Source organism: Camellia sinensis, chromosome 9, assembly GCF_055761805.1.
Source record: "Camellia sinensis isolate YWXY chromosome 9, ASM5576180v1, whole genome shotgun sequence".
Classification (NCBI taxonomy): domain Eukaryota; kingdom Viridiplantae; phylum Streptophyta; class Magnoliopsida; order Ericales; family Theaceae; genus Camellia; species Camellia sinensis.
Window position 1 is genome coordinate 92,304,173 of NC_138969.1, and position 5,205 is coordinate 92,309,377.

At 32.8% G+C, this 5,205-nt stretch overlaps 1 long non-coding RNA gene across 2 annotated transcripts; it reads left to right on the forward strand.

Moving 5' to 3' along the window:
- LOC114322204 (uncharacterized) lies at positions 1 to 4,932 on the forward strand. 2 transcript variants are annotated; one of them, XR_014341157.1, is made up of 6 exons: positions 1 to 407; positions 2,014 to 2,162; positions 3,195 to 3,250; positions 4,217 to 4,343; positions 4,418 to 4,606; positions 4,695 to 4,932. It is a non-coding gene; the product is annotated as an uncharacterized LOC114322204 (long non-coding RNA). The 2 variants fall into 2 exon arrangements; XR_014341156.1 differs by having other exon boundaries at positions 4,217 to 4,606.
- The last annotated feature ends 273 nt before the right edge of the window (positions 4,933 to 5,205 follow it).

The following is a 5,205-nucleotide window of genomic DNA, read 5'->3' on the forward strand; positions in this document are numbered from 1 at the left end:
ATTTGGCTACTAAAACGCTTTAGTCGCCGATTGGAAAAGAAAAAATTATTTTTTACCTTTGGCGACCAAAATTTTAGTAGCCAAAAGTTTATGTTCAGCGACGAAAAATAATTTTAGTCGCCAAAGAACTAAAATTATTGGAGGGAGATATTTTAAATAGTTTGGAGGGATTTATGAAATACTTTCAGCGACTAAAAACTTTTAGTCGCCAATGGTGTAATATATATATATTTGGTTTCCAAACCACAAACCAGCGCCTCTTCTCTCTTTCTTCAGCGGTTCTCCCTCTGCCTCTCCATCTCACCACCGACTGTCACTACCACTGTCGCTGGCCACTGTCCATCCCCACCGTCGCACGTCGCCACCGCCATCGCCGAAATCACCACCAACACTGCCGCAAATCACAGGTTTGTCACTGTCGCGTTCAGTCCTCTCCATTGTTGTCGATCTGGGTCTCTCTCTCTGTGTCGAGCCATTCCCTCTCTCTCTGTCTCTGTGTCTCTCTCTCTCTCTCTCTCTCTCTCTCTCTCTTCCCCTATTTCCCCATTTCTCACACTTCATCTAGGGTTTAATTTTGTGTTAATTTTGTGTTGATTTTGAAAATGGGTTTGGTTTGATAATGGGTTTTGTCTACTCTAAATTACCAATTCAACTAATTTTAATTAATATTTCATATTTTATTGATGATTAGATAATTGGGAAAACATGAAATGTTGATAGCTTCTAGTAACTGATTGGTTAGCATATTGCATGAAATTGAATATACATTTCTGTCACATTTTCTGGTTCTGTCTGATGTGTTTTGAGTCATTTGATCAGAAACAAAAATGTAGTAACATGTTGAACATACAACTCCTTGCTACCTGTTAATTTATTTATTTTTTCCTCTGTTGGATTCTACAACCTAAACATTTTGGTTATGAGTTCTTTAACCGAGTTAAGAAGTATCCATTTGAAATTTGTTGTTAGAGTTACTGCAAACATGTTGGGAGGGTTAGACTTCTCCTATTGACTTATAATGAAAATTTCGAGCTTTGTTTTCATTATTTTCCCTAGTCCTGTTAGAGATTTGGTTGATGATCAGAAGAAGCACAAGGCAAACCTTGTCTTCACTTTCTTTGTGATTTTCTATTACAATGAAGTACTTTAGCATATGCCTAAAGTTTTGTCCTATTCATTGTCTTCTGGTGTGGCATAAATTTATGCTCCTACCATTCTGCAAATATTAGCCTTCATTCGTGTTCTGACTGTCCTGCTGTGTTGTTTGTTATAAGAATTCTAAGACATGAATTCCTGCTTGCCACAATAGACCTTATCATACTATTGATTAGGAATCTAATCGAAAACTGAAAAAAAAAAAAATCTAATTAATTGAGTAATTGTAAGAATGTGAATGTATTGATGAATTCAAACAAGGGTGACTGCTCTAGGAAACCACAAATAATGAGGAATGATATTGGAGAACTAGTCTTAAAGACGTAAGGTGTGAATGCAGTACTTGCATCTCCTTATAATATGAACATCTTCCAAAGGTTTGCTCTCTTTATATATGTCACAAGCTATGCAACATTCTCTGTTTGTTGTAATTGATGTTTAAACCTCTCACTTTAATACTACATTTGTTTCAAACTTGTAATTTGTTTCATGTGTGTGTGTCTAAGTGTTGGGAAGTGTCCGATGAGTGTCGTGTTGTGTCGGTGTCGGGCATGACATGTTACCTTGTTAGAAGTGTTTGTGTTTCTTAGATTGGCAGACTATGTATACCCTTTGCTTGGTTTAAGTACTGTGATTGAATTTGTTCTATTTTTTTTTAATAATTTCTTAAAAATGAATCTTTTTTATTTTTTTATTTTTTTGTTATCATTCATCATCTCTGGCAAATACAAGAAAAGATAATCAAAGGTATTCAAAGTATATATTTATGGAACTTAAGATTTGTACCTTTATTGTTTGAATTTTAAGTCTTGAGTGTTCTTTTTGTTCTTGTTTTTGTTTTTTTTGTTTTTCTTTCAGAGTGATCCTATGGCAGTTGTTTACACAAAAGGAAGAGATGGTGCGCTTCAAGAGCTTGGCCGTACTGAAGCAGTATTAAATTCATTGAATCCCAAGTGGATCAGAAAGCATACCGTGACCTATCATTTTGAGGTGGTGCAGACTTTGGTGTAAGTTTCAGTGCTTACATCTCTGCTTTTTACCAAGTGACTACTTATATGGTTTGAGTTTATCAGAAAGCATACTGTGACCTATTATATGATGCTGTCTTCTCAAACTTTTGATCATGGAAACTGGATTTATATATTGAATATATAATTCTATTAATAGTTGTTGAATTTGAAAGCTTTTCTTAAGAGAGATTTTCATGACCTCAAGCTTATAAGAGAGATTTTCTTAAATTATCAGTCACTACATTTTTTTTTTATCACTGGAGAAGTTGAAAGAATGTATGAAATGAATGAACAAGGAATTGTCAATTGATCCCTACAATATAAGAAGACAACAAACTAATTTGATTCAAAAGACATTTTATCTTGTGAAATAAGAATCTTTTTGAATTGGTTTTTGGATGACCAGTAATATTAGTTCTACTTAGTAGAGATGTTTGTGGTGCGTGGCCTGATTAGTTTCCACTGTAGCCTTTATCCTGTTTAGGGTGTTGCATGTGATATGCAGACTGATTAGTTGTTAGTTCTAAAAATATTAATGATTTACTGATTACATTTGGGGTTGGTATGATGAATCCTGTTTTGTCATGCCTAGATATTTTGTTTCCCTCCTCTACTTTTATGTCTTTCCTCATATGCTCAGCCCATGTGCTTTTTGGCCTACACCTTTGTCTTGTAGCTCCTTCAACGGGTATCACGTACCTTGTATTTTTCTTGGTTTTGTTTATGGGGAGGATGCATATTTAAAGTATAAATGTCTCCATTTATAAGCACATTTGGAGATTTAATTGAGAGCAGTTTCATGTCTCTTACATTTTGGTTACAACCCCCTGTTTAAATTGAAAACTGGCTGCGTTGACAAGACTTTACTTTAAACTTCTGTGTTGTGTTTATAAAGGATGCACTGTGGTATCTCACTTATGTGATGCTCCTTGTGTGCATATGTTCTGGATATACTATGAATTATAATCAAGTATTTGCAAGCTATAATATTCGAATGATTCAATTCATTTATGACTTTCACTCATGCAGATGCTTAAGATGGATGGGCAGCAATTCTTGGTAAGGCTAATTGTACATTGTCTCAGGTATTGAATTCCTGCCTTTCACTTATACCCATCATACTATTCTAGTTCCATGAAATTTCCTTGATCTTGTTTATTCTGAAATGTGTTTTAGGATATCACGTGGAAGTGAAATGGTTCGCTCTTTCAGTTTGCATTGAATTTTTGAGTTGATTTAAACATTTCAACACATTCTTCATTGGAATCAGCAAAATTGATAAAGAAAATGAAAATCAGGTTCTTCATTGAAAAAAAAAACAAACAAACAAACCGAGCAATGTATTTCCTTGCTGAATGACATGAACAAAAGAATGTTCTGATTTTATTTCCTTCTTGTTTCCCTACTGTTGCTATACCATACATAAGTTGACTAGTCTATATTTGATATGTGCTCTATTTATTAATTAATTTTTGTATATGTGGTATTGCTTTTCAAATTTTTGAAATTGATAACAAGTGTTTCATGTTCTTGCTGTTTTTTCCCCCTCGTGTCCTGGTTGATTTTCTTCTTTCTTCTCATCCAAAACATGATGCGATGGTCTAAAACAACTGGTTAGCTAAATGTCATGATTATATTAATGAAAAAGACCAGTCCAAGTATTGACAAAGAAAAAGCTCTTTATCATTGATTACCTATTAGCTGGATTCTTTATTTTTGCTCTATTTTTGGTTTGTAATAATATTCTCTTTCCCGTTGTGAATAACATATGATTAACTGGACAAAAGTAATAATGCTATTAGTAATTACTTTTAAAATTCATCTATCATAGCGATCATTACAATCACTTGAATTTGGGAGGTTAATAAACTCTTTTTGTAGCTCCACATGCAAAGATCATTTTTTTTTTTTTAATCTCATCAGTACTTTACATTAAATTGATCACAATATAAAAAATTACTGAATAATTGTCTTTGTGGGCCATTAGCTTAATTTGTATATATTATTTGTAGTCATTATTTTCAAATATTGAGTGTCATGGTAATTTGTAGATTTCAAATGGGAGATTGGTCAGGACTTGGTGCGCACATCAAAAATCAGTTTGACATTTTCCAGCTATGATTCATTTCTTATTTCTGGTTCAGAAGATGGCATGATCATTATTTGGCCTATGATCGGGTAAAAAAAGTGAATCTTTGTTTTTTCAACAATTTAATGTTTGTATTTGAATGTCGTTTAGTTTTATTTTTTAGGAAAAATAAATAACTGACTTTGTAATCACATTGTTTGGTGGAAGTTTGGTAGATGAGACAGAATGTTGGATTGTGGCTTTAAAACTAAATTTTTCGTTGGAGCTTTCATCCTCTATAACGGGCCTATCAACTGCATCAAGTGGCTCTAGTTCAATTTTTTTATCAAGCTCCCTCGATGGCACATGCAAGGTTACTTAATTATGTTAAATGTTTCATAATAATATCTTCGTAGCATGAGTATTTTTGTTTCTCGAAATGACTTATTTTCGTATTGTAGGTATGGGACCTTGTTACTAGAAGACTTTTACAAACTTGAGCTTTTCCACTACCAATTATTGCAATAGTTGTTGATCTAACAGAGATGAAGTTATTTTCTGGTGGTATAGATTACTAATGGATATTTCTTTTTTGTATACGAAGGACATCATTTTTGTATGATTATTTGTTTGCATGGAATTATTATTTTGGGTTGGATTATATTTGGTTTGGATAGAATTTGATGTTACAATACCAAATTTTTGGATGGTTGAAAGTGAAATAGAAATCGACATATGTATTGTTTTGTTTATATACAGGGTGCAGGTTGCACGAAATAAATACAGGTTGTGTAGAAATTAATAATAATATTAAAAAAATAACACTAAATAAAGTTTTTGGTGACTAAATGTTTAGTAGCTAAAAAAACAAAATAAAACTTGATGGCTACTAAAAATTTAGTAACCAAAATGTAGTAGTCAAAAATATATAAGACTTTAGGTGACTAAATAGTTTAGTAGCTAAAAAAAAAA